Consider the following 13,754-nt stretch of genomic DNA (forward strand, 5'->3'; position numbering starts at 1 on the left):
ATATTTCCTTGAAACTTAAAGCCTAGAAACAGGTTAGTATTCTGTTCAAATAGTAGGTACATGAACCTATTGACAGCTCAAGACAGGACAAAAATCCTTTAAAACCGGACAACAAAGCTTAGAAGAAAAGCAGCAATATTTTAGTCAAGTCACAGAATGTTGTTTCATCAGTTCAGTCACATGTACTTAATCTTTCTTCTGTTGTGGTTCCATCTTCCAGATTGAATTATGGGATATAATATTCATCTTCAGACATTGTCCCTACAATTAAGTTGCCCATTTTATTATTTATTTATTATTATTATTTTTTGGCCGGGGCTGAGTGGGCTTTATTGGGCGTGGAGCTCAGTTCTTCTTGGCGGCCGCCTTGCGCATGGTGGCCAGCACGTTGCTCAGCTTCTCAGGCTTCCTCTTGGCGCTGATGTGTGTGTGCACCCACTTCTTGATGAACTTGAGCGTGCGCTTGTCCTTGGACATCTTGAGCAGCTCCATGGCGCGCTGCTCGTAGGGGGCGAAACCGCACACCTCCCCGATCATGTCACGCATGAACTTGGTGTGCTTGGTGAGGTGCCCGCCGCGGCGGGTGTGCCTTGGCTTGCTCACGTTCTTGGTCACTTTGTGACCCTTGTTGAGGCCCACTGGCCATGGGGTACCGCAGAGCCAGGGCTGCGGCTCTCTAGTGACTACTGGGGCGGAAGCCATTTTCTTAGTTTTTGAACTCTTATTTCTATGTGTCTGCATTTAATTTTACTGACATAGCATTCCCTTAAGAACTTCTTGGAGATCTGGTCTGGTGCTGGTAAATTCTTTCAGGTTGTGTTTATCTGGGAATGTTCGTGTCTTTTCTTCCCACATGAAAGATAATCTTGCTGGGTACAGTATTCTTGGTTGAAATTGCCTTTCCCTTAACACTTTGAATATATTTTCCCATTCTTTCCTTGCTCGCGTTGTTTCCAATGAGAGGTCTGCTGTTAGTCTGATGGGATGGCCTTTGTAGGTAACTTGCCGTTTTTCTCTTGCCAATCTTAGTATCTTGTCTTTGTCTGTGGTTTTGGTCAATCTGGCTATATAATGTGTCTTGGAGAAGATCTTCTTGGGTTGATTCTATTTGGGGTCCTCTGTATTTCTTGGGACTGAATCTTTGAGTGCATCGATGCGTGCATTTTAAAGACTGATAGTAGAAGCTAAGTTGATGACATAGGACTGCGTTTTACTAATAAGGGCAAATTGACTTGGAAGTAGAATTTCAGAAAAGAACATATCTAAAAGGAAAATTTGATACGGTTTTTAGAAGCAGTCTCTCTGAATCTGTGGGACATATTTTGACTTAAACATCTCCGTAATTCCTCTGTAGGATGAGAAAATATTCTTAATTTCTTCATTTGAAGCAGGAAACTAATTCTAACAGTGAGGGAATAGTTTTCTTTCTGCAGATACGAGATTCACATGTCCTTATAGAAAAGGTCTTCTGGGAGCCTGTGCAGGTGAACATTTTCTGATGGGCCTATTATCTGCTAGCCAAATAAGGTGATTGTTTAGCAAAGCTTATGTGAGAGAAGCGTACATTGCCCTAACATAGGCATGTGCAGCTCATGGTACACAGGGTCAGCTCAGAGCAATAATTAAATCTTCCTGATGGTTTATACAGAATGTACTGTCAGTTTATAGAAGAGATGTTTATGTGTTTGTAGAGTCCTTTCAAAGAGTTCAAGATCTGATATGTTACAGAAAACAATCCATATCTTTCTTACCAAGTTTGATTTCTGGAATCACTTTCTTATAACTCTCTGGGTTTCTGTTTAGTGACACTTAAAGACAAGTTAGAGAAAATATAGGTGCTTGATAACACATAACTGGTGTGTTCTGAATTCCCAGCTTTTTGAAAGTTCAAACCACTAGTGATATGTGAAGAGCTTAATTTTGTAAAACGTTAAACATTCATGAAAGGAATGATGAAAGAAAGACTGTTTCCTGCCAGCCTTGCGGTCAGCAGCAATGCTCTGGCCTGATTACTTAAGCCGATGTTTTTCCTAAATCAGTCATGAATCAGTAATTATCAAGTTTTGCAATACTTGGTGATTCTCTTGAGAATAGCAAATGATTTGTAATGCTAAGTCGATAGCTTTTTTAAAAAAGAAAATAATTTGGCTCCTCCTGCTGAGCTTCCCTGGGCACTGGGCAGAACCCCTATTGATTTAGTGGGGCTTTGTCTATGGAAGCTTTGTGGATTTAATCTTTCTTATAGGATCAAATAGAATGCATTTGCCTTCTTTCCTCACAAAATAAAAATGCTGCTGGTGTGTGTTGTATTGGTTTCACTTCCATTCTTTTGGCTTAACTACTTAAACCACAGTTTAGTTCAAAACAGGAAAGAAAGAAGTCATAGATGAAAATTAATCAAGATTTTTGCTGTATTTAGTTTTTTCCTTGTATGTTTTGGGATGAATGCTGATATTTTCTTCTATAAGATATTTTTTGTGCATTAGGATTATAGATCTTAGAATGAGAAGTAACTTGGTGAAAACTTATTAATTCATCCCCTGCTTTTAGAAGCTCATTGGGGTGAAAAAAATTGTCACAGTTACTGAGCCCAGAATTGGTGGAATAGGGATCCAGATCTGAGCTCGCTCCTCCCTTCCTTCCTTCCTTCCTTCCTTCCTTCCTTCCTTCCTTCCTTCCTTCCTTCCTTCCTCTCTCCCTCCCTTCTTCCCTCCCTTCCTTCTTCTCTTTCTTCCTTCCTTTCTTTTTTTTCCCCACTTGATGCTGCCTTGACAGACACACTTACTTGATGCAGTGACATTGTTTTAGATATGGGAGATCAGGAGATCAGTAAATTACATCCTTTGCAATTTGTCTCAATGTACTGTATGATGCTAGAATTTTAAACAACTGATCCTTGGTTGTCTAGGCCTCTCTTACTATTGCTTCTCTTTTATAATTGCCATCCTATGACTACATATTTTACTCAGGAGGCCCATACAACTTTGGCTTGTCTATTCCTTGTTCGTTTACCTTTGGAGGTGCTCTTCTTGGTTATATATTTGACAATACCTCTGCCTAGAGGTTTCCAAGAATCTCCGTGCACTGACATCCATGAGGGCCTCTTAGGATGAGGACCAGGAGAACCAGCATCAGATGAGCCCCTCAAGATAAACTAGAATCCTACATCTCTCTCTTTTTTTTAAAAGGAAGTTATTTTGGTTTAGTTCTTTAATTAGGTCTTCATCCCCTTGACTAGTAACTATGATTTCCTTTGTGTTTTAGCTCTCCCCAGCCATTCTAACTAGCACTCTGGAAGTTTGGTCAGGTTCTTGGTGGAAATTGTAACTTCTTATTCTATTTCTCACCACCATTCAGACCAGGATCTGGTACCCCAAATGAGCCTAATCATGGCTAATCTTCAACATTGTGATAGCTCTGCAACGTGGACTCTTAGCTTCATTTAGTGTGCCATCGGGGTAACTACAGAAGTCATACAATCACAGGGTTGGAAGGAAGCCTACTGGTCATTGAATGCTTGCGTCACCTCTACAAAATCACTGCCAAGTAATTATCTAGCCTGACGGGAAACTTATTACCTCCCAGGGCAATTCATTCTAATTCAGACAGCTCCAACTGGTGGGAAATACTTTTTCATCCTTATTCAGTGTTGCTATATTTCCCGTATTCTTATTAGTTAGACACCTCCCCTCCCCACCCCCAGGGCTGACTTATCCTAATATCTTTGGGGAAAAACAAACTTTTTTGCATTTACTCCACTTGGTGGATAATGCTTTGTGAAATACAGAATGCAACCTTATATCAGCAGCAGAGCTGTAGTGGGCATTTAATGTAAAACACTGATTGAACTAAATTGAATTACTCTCTGAAGGAAGCAGTGATGGCCAAAAGAATGGTGCTTATAGCATGTGTCATTCTTTTGGCAGCTACTGCCTTGGGCTCTTAGTTATTTTATATGCATAAGTCTTGCTTATACAGCTAGTTGTTAAGATCCTCGGGGTGTGGAGCTATTATCTTGTATGTGCAGTCTCTAACAAGCCTTACTCATGACCTCGCATTCTTGGGATCAGCTAATGTTTTGTGAGAAAGTGAAAGTGCAAGAATTGGTCCTCATGACACTGAATTACTTTTCTTTGCCCTATATGATAAGTGGTGGGCGTGGCAGTGGGTGTGTGCTGGCATAAGCTCAGGCCTAACTCTATCGTGCTGGGGGTCTTAAAATTGTTCTCCTAATAGAAACTCATGCTCCCAGATGGACCCACCTAAGATATTCCCTTTCTGTCTCTGCCATACTGCTGGCACTAGCAGAGGTACAGCAGGGGTTTAATTTTCACTTGGGTGTTGGTCTGGCAACCTGACAACCAAATACCAGGAACACCCTTCTCCACTCATCTGTCTGGTGTGTGCTTCCTCCTTCTTCAGGGTTCAGCAAGAATGTCTCTTCGGAGAATCTTTCTGACCCACCCAGGTAGAGGGATCACCTCTTCTTTCTTGTCTTCTCTGCACTGTAAACAGTCTTCTATTTTCACATGCATTGCATTACATGTTTGTTGTTGTTCTTCTTCTTCTACCATCTCTCTTTTGTTCTTTTGTGAATTTCTAGAGGACAGACTCAGTCTCGTTTCTCTTTGTTTCTCTTGTGCCAAGAACAGTGCAATGTAGGGAGATGCTTAATAAAGGAATGACTATTGAAATAGATGGATTGTTCATGTAGAGATATGCATTTCCAAGTGCTACAAAGCCCATTTATAAACACACTTTTGGAATATAATATTTTTTAAAGTAGGAGATTACTTGTATCATTTTGTATGTTTTCAGGGCTCTGACCATTGTACACATGATTCAACAGGATCCTTTCAGTTAGCCACAGTGAGAATCCTGCAGTCTGGATAAGCCAGGAGCTGGAACAGGAGCAAAGCGAGACAGGCTCTGAGGATACAGACTTGCTGAAGATGTACCAAGAGAGCACTGAATGACAAGTGGAACACGGTATCCACTGGGTGTGGCAATCAAGCACAAGCCAGGCAAGCAGGTGGCTTTACAGAGTGTAATGGACTAAAAGAAAAGTCTTAAAGGTGGTTGAGCATAGCCATGAGAATTGAGGAAGATATCTTGCACTTCTGACCCTCAGAAGTGATGGCTGCTGATTGGTGGGCTAGCATCAGGGAAGTCTCTCAGCAGGTAAGTGGTGAGTTAGATGTGATGTGAATTCCTTATTATGAGAGTAGAGCTCGCTTAAATAACCTTTGCTTTCAGTTAGTATTCATCTTAGAGACCGGATGGGGCAGAGCTCTCAGGGTCTAATAAATCCAGCTGTGAAAGGACAAAGGTCTGGATGTTGGGGTACCAAGAAGGGCCTGACAAACATCTCTTGACTGATAGAACTGTTTCCTAAACCATCAAATACAGTTAACTGGTCATACCAAATAGTGGCACTACCTAGCAGAGTATAGGAATACTGATTTAATAACATCTTACATTTGAAAAACACTCCATACTTACCAAAATACTTTCACATTTCACAGAACTCTAAGATAAATTCCTTGATATGTATGGGAGCTGTGTTACACTCATTTTTAAAAATGAGGACATTAAGGCACTAATAACTTAAATGGGTAATTTGACTCTTGGCTAGCTAGTGGCAGAGGCAGATCTAGAACTATGGGCTCCCTCTTGCTGGGTCACTGTTCTTTTTCTTATGCCACTGCTTTGCTTGTGAGAATTCAGCTCAGGTCTGACTGACTTCTGGGAAACAGGACCAGCTGAGCTGAGCATTCTGGAGTGTACTCTTAGCAATAATCACGAACCCAAATATGTTTCTGATAATTGCTTTAAGAAACATGCTTCAGTTTTGATTGGATGGGTTATTATCTATTTCAAAGAGGTTTCCTTAAATAGTCAGAGATTAAAAAACATCATTTTCTAGAAAAAAAAATCCAAGTTTTTGTGATTTCGCTAAACTGCTGAATTATTGAGTTCCTACAATCTGCCAGGCACTGTACTCAGTTTGAGAAACCAGTAATAAACAAAACAGACAAATCCTGTTTTTTATCATAGGACTTTTGTTCTGGTTGCAGAGAAGGTATTTGTGGAGGAGACTAACTGAAACCAAGTAAAATATTAAGTATGTCAGATGTTGATAAGTACTATAGAGAAAAATGCAGTTGAGAATGGGGACAGGATATGTGGGTATGGGGAGGGGATGCAATTTTAAACAGGTTAGGAGAAAGTCCCATAAAAAAGGTTGAAGGAAATAGCTCTTTATGAACATCTTCAAACACTGCAAGTAAATGTGGTTAATTTCTGAACTGCCTATCAGCAATCATTAGTGAACACACACACACACACACACACACACCATTTACTTTTCAAATTAACTCTCAACTTTTTTATGTACCTTTGAGATGAAATAAACTTGAATTTATGTTTTAGTAGAACTATAAGGATATGGAATTTAGCTATTACTGATCTGTGTTTTTGTGTTTGCAGACCTCCCACTGTTAGGCTAGTGATAAAATTCCACAATAAATTTTGACTTGAAAGATTTCAGGATATCATGAAAATGGGAATGATGAATGAAGACTACGAGATGAGGCAAATATTTGGCAAATCCTATAAAGCACTTAGAACAGGCTTTATTAAGTGTGGCGGAATCAGACAATCATTATTGTTTTTATTTTTATCTGGGGTAAAACATAATTAAAAATAAAACATTTTCCGTGGGTTTCCAAATTAGCCTAACAATTTATTGCTCTCCAAAGATCTTCATAGATGGTAATCTTGGCCCAGAGTTCTTAAACAGAGGGTTCTCTAGATTTGGAAAGAAGTTGGAAAATAATTTGCTTAAAAACAAAACAAAAAGAGTCCCAAGAACCAACACGGGAATAGTTTGTGACATAACAAGAATGAAGTTGGAAGGTGCTATCAGGGATTCCATGGCAAGCTGAGCCACAGGACTCCCGGTGTGACAGTGTGCAACTGCAAAGCTTTTGGAGGAAATGTTGTAGCTGCCCTCTTGTGGTCAAATCGGAGGTTTTTTCCTCTATCAGTTGAACAAACACTTGTTTGTTAACTTTTTTCCCCTGGAGTTATTCTTGAAATAATCTAAGAGTAATAAAAAATTTCAAGTTTTCAGATGGCATCCCCAAACCTTCTCCTCAAAGTAAGACCCTACAGGTCAGTCCATATGTACTTTTCAGTGGTGCAAACCCACTGCCTATTGGTAGATTCTATTAAAATTGTGGCCTCTTTCATTTATTTTAGGGATGTCATGTAATACTTCAGGGTGGGGGATTTTCTTACTCCCATAGGTCGTATGCATTCGCCAGAGAGAGACAGTGAGAAGGGAAGTGAGAAATCACCCTCTATGGGGGGCAATGTCTTCTTCTCTGTTCTCTTCCTGTGTGCATGCCCATTGTTACAAGCTGCCAGGTCCAAGACTGAAACCGTAGTGGGAGCCATTGTGGGAGTCCAACACCTTCACCACCATGCTACTAGTGGGCTCTCCCAGGATAGGGGATTTTAAAGAGGAAATCCCCAAATCTACAAACTGGAGGAAGTGGTGGGGATTAATTGCAGAAGCAGTTGCAGAAAATAATAAGATGATTTTTGGTATCTCCCAGCTGAGTCATCAAGGTTGTCACTTAACCTGAGAGCTTAGACTTCATTTTTTTCACATATAAACTGAGGCAGTTCAAAGGCAACTTCAAGTAACCACATTAACTCTAAACTATAAATATGGGAGAGGATGGACAAGGCAAACTGCTCTTTGGTTTCTGGGATTCTTTTCTTTCTGGCTATTTGGCTTTATGATTAGTAAGCTAAAGAGCCATTGATGAAACATTCAACAATTATAAGGCTACAGGGAGATCTGTAGAACTGTCCTGTTGGTTTTGTGAGTTTTTTTTTTTTTTCAATTTATTCATACAGCACTGAATTTATTAATATCTGCTATGTGCTATACATTATTCTAGGGGCTAGTGATACAGTTCTGAGGGGAGAAGAAAGGAGACTCTTTGTCTTCAAAGTGTTTATATTTTGAAAAAAATATGTAATTTGATCATTTTGTGTGGCCTTACACAGTTTGCTTGTAAGTTCATATAATTTTGGAAATATTAAGGAGAATCTACTTTATTCTTTAAATGTTTCCAAGATCTTTGAGGTGGCATCAGGTTAAAACTTAGCAAAACTCCCAGTAAACTTTGGCAAGAGGTGGATTTAAATTCAGAACTCCGAGATTAGGGGAAGTGTGTGCCCTTTGGTAAAGCTTTTAGTGAAAGAGGTGTCTGACTGTGCTTTGGTCATTCTGAAAACTGCTCTCCCACAGGCCAATTTTTAACATGAAAGGAAATACTAGTAGATCATGTATCTTTTCTGGAAAATGCATTTTCTGTGTTCTGTGTCCACATTCATGCCATGGAATGGTTAATTCAAAAAGCAAGATTATGTTTTAAATGGTTTATAATTATATTTTAAAATGTGCTTTATCAGGCTAAAATTATTTTCCTTTTGTTTTCTCTTCAAGTCTTTATTCCTGCTCTGATATAGGAGCAGAAAAAGCATCTTTAATTTGGAAAAATTAATTGTCTTAGGGTAAAATAACTTAAGCTATACATTATTAAGATGAAAGTTGACTTTTGTTATTAGTCATATGAGTCATATGGGTATACTTACTTGTGCTATGACCAGGTTATAGAATCTTGATAAAAATCGTTATTATAGATTACAAGTAGTTTTGGGAGGATCTCTTGATGACACAGACTTTTTTCCTGTTGCCTTGGTACTTCAGGAATATCTTACACATCATCTACTATATGTGGCTTTGTTGTAAGTTAGTTTGGTTCGATAAAACATTTGAGCTCAATTCAACTTGGCAATGTGAAGAGCCTAGAGTCCAGTGATTCGTCTTTAGGGCGGTGTTTGGGGAATAACAAAATATTTCAGAATCATTAAGGGTATTCCAAAAGGGAATTTGGGAGTGGCTGAAATGCTTTGTGTACTTCTTAGAAGGCAGGATGGGAGATATTAGAGGAGGAAAATGGTTTTAAAATTTCACTCAGAGATGTGTAAATATAATCTGCATTACTGTAGGCCGTAGGTTCATAATAAGCTGATCACAAACTGGTAAAATGATTATTTTTTTTTCCTGGTCTCAGTTTAAGAAAACTGAGTTTCATAAAACTGAGAAGGTAAAACAAAAAACAATTCACATATTGCAAAGGCAAGGTCATTAATGAGTCATATTAGCTCCTTTCTGGCCAAAGATATATTTGTTAGGAAGATTTTAAAATACAGGGTGTGTGATATCATTTTGGTACAACTGGTGATACTTTAGATTACTTCTTTAAATGTGATTTTCATGGACAGAGGCTCTGAAGGAGGCCATGTGGTCTTAGAACACAGACCTGGGTTCTGAATATGCTGAATCAGTCATTGGTGGGCTGTGTAGCTATGGATAAATTCATTAGACTTAGTTTTCTCACTTGTAAGACAGGATAATTCCTCTTTTCTCATAGGCTTATCCAGAGAAAGCTCCATGTCTTCTTCCCTGGCCACATTTTCCAGGTTTCTAGAAGAGTTTTAGTACATACCTGTTTGCTCTCCAAATCCTGTCAACCAGCAAGGCCTAAAGAGCTAAAAGAGGAAAAATTGTTTAGATGTTGTTTGGGTTAAGCATTATGTAAAAATTTAAACTTTCTTTTCCAGCTTTGCAAACAAAGAAAGAAAATTTTGGCATTAAAGGAAAATGGGTCTTTGCTTCATGATTTATAAGGAAACCTAAATTTGAGGCTTTTTTGTTTAGCTGTGGGGATGTGGGGAGGAAGAGCAGGGATTTACAATTTTTGCATATGGGGCTGAAAGGCTTATCCAAGCATTTTCTACAATCATTGTGGTTTGACCCTGGTTGTTGATTGCTTTCATGCAGATATCTTTCTTATATTAATTTCTTCTTTCATGTGATTCAAACATTTCGGCCATTGGGTGCATATTATTGAATATAATTCTTGTGTCTTTATGGCCAAGACCATGTTTAGCATAATTCCAGAGTACCAGCTCAAGAGCATGTGCAGGACAAAAGTAAAGCAGGCCTTGGAGCCAGCAGATTACTGAGTGGTTAAGGTGCTCGATTCCCACATGGCTGATCGTGGTGTGAGTCCTGGACCTGGTGGTTTGAAAATAATGCTGGTGGGACCAGCAGTTAGCATAATGGCTATGTCGCTGGACTCCCATGTAGTCGACTACGGTTCGTGCCCCAGACCCGGTGACTTAAAACTCACGCTGGGCGCGTGTGTGTGCGTGCCCAAGATCCCAAGAGGAGAATGGAAGAGAAGGGATTGCGGCGTGGCTATCCCTCCTGGGGGGTGATTTCTCGCTTTCTATCTCTCTGTCTCTCTCTGTCTGTCTGGAGCGCACGTGCCCTATAGCAAAAACCTCTCCTAATAATAATAATACTAATAATAATAATAATAATGACAACAATGCTGGGCATACAAGTGTGCGTGCCCAAAATCCCAGGTGGAGAATGGAGCAAAAGGGATTGAGGAACAGTCATTCTCCCTGGAGGGTGATTTCTCACTTTCCCTTTCACTCTCTATCTCTGGCAAGTGCCTATGTCCAACAAAAAAAAAAAAAAAAAAAAAAAAAAAAAAGGTAAAGCAGGCCCTACCTAATATATTTGTATATTTGTGAGCGCTGTAGACTGATGACCTGGAAACCATTCAGTCTAGACAGTAGCCACCACCAGTATGTGGGCTATATAGTGTCAAATCTTCCAACTTTTAAAAAAAAATTTAATTTTATTTATTATCATAATCTTTTTTTATATTACATTGAATCACATATATCTTTATAGTAGATTACATTTCTTTTTCTAGCATGATTACTGTACATTTCAGTCAAAACAAAGACGTTACTATCTACATCATCATCCTCAAATAGTTTCATCATTTTTTCAGATGATGATGATGATGAAGATTTATTATCATTATTTTTTAAACATTCAATTACTACATATCATTTGGCTTGTATAAAGAATTTACCCACGATGAAACTCAGACCAGTCCAGTTGAGAATACTATACATGTTATCATACACAGGTAATAAATCATTTCTGTGTCCCACTAATGTCATGCCTCGCTATTTGTCTCTTGCTATCCTTCTCTATACTCTTCCATTCTACTGCCCTGTTCCACACTGTCTTCAGCATCCATAACTATTTTCACTTCTTTTACATCCTCCAATATTTTGATCTCTACCATAAAGTGCAGATACTCGGTATATATTAAGTGGATACGTGTAATATCTTTATTTCATATCCTGGCTTGCTTCACTCAGCAGTAAATCCTCCATATCTGACCACTTTCTATCGAATGCCAAGGTCTTGTTGTTTTTTATGACTGAGTAGTATTCCGTAGAGTATGTATGCCACACTTTTTCCAGCCATCCGTTTGTGGACATTTAGGTAGGTTCCATATCTTAGCAATCATGAATAATGCTGCAATAAACATTGATGTTCAAGCGCTTTTCTGACTGAGCATTCTCCTGTCCTTTGGGTAGATTTCTACCCTTTCTGGGTAGAAATGCAATGCTGGATCAAATGGTAGTTCTATTTGTAGATCTTTGAAGAACCTCCATTTTGTTCTCCACAGTGGCTGAACCAGTTTACATTCCCACCAACAGTGTAGGAGAGTTCCCCTTTCATCACTTCCCAGCCAACACTTACCACTTTTTGTATTTTTAATCTTTGCCATTCAGACAGGGGTTAGGTGGTATCTCACTGTGGTTTTAATCTGCATCTCCTTTATTATTAGGGATGTTGAGCACTTCCTCATATGCTTTTTGGCTGTTCATATGTCTTCCTTAGAGAAATTTTTGTTCAGCTCATTTTCCCATCTTTAAATTGGGTTAATAATTTTTTTTTCAGGTAAGCCGTTTGAGTTCCCTGTGTATTCTGGTTATCAGTCCCTTGTCCGAGGCATATTTGACAAAAATATTCTCCCATTCTGGGAGAATCTTGTCAATTCACACTTGTTACTGTGTCCTTTGCTGTGCAGAAACTTCTTAATCTGATATAGTTCCATTTGTCTATTTTAGGGATTATTGCCTGTGCTTTGAGAGTCTTATTTAAGATGTCTGTCTACCCCAATGTCTCCCGGAGTTTCCCCAGTATTTTCCACCAGTAGTTTTATAGTTTGAGGTCTTAGGTTCAGATCTTTGGTACATTTTGAGTTGATTTTTGTTAATGGTGAAAGATGGGAATTCAGTTTCATCTTTGTGCAGGTGGATATCCAGTTTTTACAACCCCATTTGCTAAAAAGGTTTTTCTTTTCCCAATGGATTCATTGGTATTCTTTGTCGAAAATCAGTTGGCTGTAAGCTTGGGGGTTTATTTCTGGGGTCTCTATTCTATTCCATTGGTCCACCTGTCTGTTTTTGTGCCAATACCATGCAGTTTTTGATTATCACAGCTTTATAGTATACTTTGTCATCAGGGAGTGAGATGCCGCCCACTCCACTCATCCTGTACAGGATTGCTTCAGTCTTATGTGATTCCAGTCAAATTCTATGATTGTCTTTTCTAGATCTGTGAAGAATGTTTCTGATATTCTGATTGGAATTGCATTAAATAAGTAGATTAATTTGGATAGAATTGCCATTTTGATTATGTTAATTCTTTCAGTCTAAGAACATGGGATGTGCTTCCACTTTTTTATGCCCTTTTCAATATCTTTTTAAAGATTTTCATAGTTTTCTTTGTAAAGGTCTTTGACTTCCTTAGTTTGGTTTATCCCTAGGTATCTTATACATTTTGTGGCCATGGTAAAAGGGATTCCTTTCTTCAGCTCAACTTCGTTCAACCTGTTGTTCATATATAGAAATGCTGTAGGTTTTTGGATGTTGATTTTGTATCCTGCCTCTTTACTGTAGTCATTTATTACTTCGAGAAGTTTTTTTCATGGATACCTTTGGTCTTCTAAGTATACCATCATGCTATCTGTAAATACAGATATTTTCAACTCTTTGCCTATTTGAATGCCTTTTATATTGTTCTCTTTTCTGATTGCATTGGCTAAGACTTTCAGCACTATATTAAAAAGTAGTGGAGAAAGTGGGCAGCCTTGTCTAGTACCAGTTTTTAGTGGAAAAGCTTTTAGCTTTTCCCCATTCAGTATAATGTTAGCTATAGGTTTTTCATAGATGGCTTTTATTGTGTTGAGAAATGACCCTTCTATACCAATCTTACTGAGAGTTTTTTTTTAAAGAAGTTTTATTTTTTCTTTTTTTACTATAGGGCACATGCCCTTGCCAGAAATACAGAGACTGTCAGCGTCCGCCCCAGGGCTTGGGTCTGGCTGAATCATGATCAGGGGGCTGCTGGTGAGGAAGAGAAAGAGGACGAGAAAGAGAAAGCCCTCCATCTTGCCAGGACCTGGGAATTGGAAAGAATGAGACAAAGGGATAGAGTAGAAATGGACACAGGCAGCCTGAGCCTAGGTAGCCCAAGCAACTTGTGCCACCCAGATGAACTGGACGTCTTTATTTATAGTACAAGGAGACGTTATGTTTCATGATACTTCATGGATTGGTTGCCAGGTAACAGACAATAAGAAGCAGTTAACAAATCTATAAGGGATTAGTCATACCCAAGGCAAGGTGTATCCCTTGGTGGTAATCCCATCTAGAGTAAATCTCATCTTCCTTTCTAATGCAGAGAACTAGCTGTTAGGTGTGGGGAAGGAGCTAAAGAACTTCTC

At 38.9% G+C, this 13,754-nt stretch overlaps 1 pseudogene; it reads right to left on the minus strand.

Moving 5' to 3' along the window:
* Nucleotides 1-345: 345 nt before the first annotated feature.
* Nucleotides 346-2,800, minus strand: LOC102485386 (60S ribosomal protein L36 pseudogene; annotated as a pseudogene).
* Nucleotides 2,801-13,754: the final 10,954 nt, after the last annotated feature.

Source organism: Tupaia chinensis, unplaced genomic scaffold (genome assembly GCF_000334495.1).
Source record: "Tupaia chinensis unplaced genomic scaffold, TupChi_1.0 Scaffold000622_1, whole genome shotgun sequence".
Classification (NCBI taxonomy): domain Eukaryota; kingdom Metazoa; phylum Chordata; class Mammalia; order Scandentia; family Tupaiidae; genus Tupaia; species Tupaia belangeri.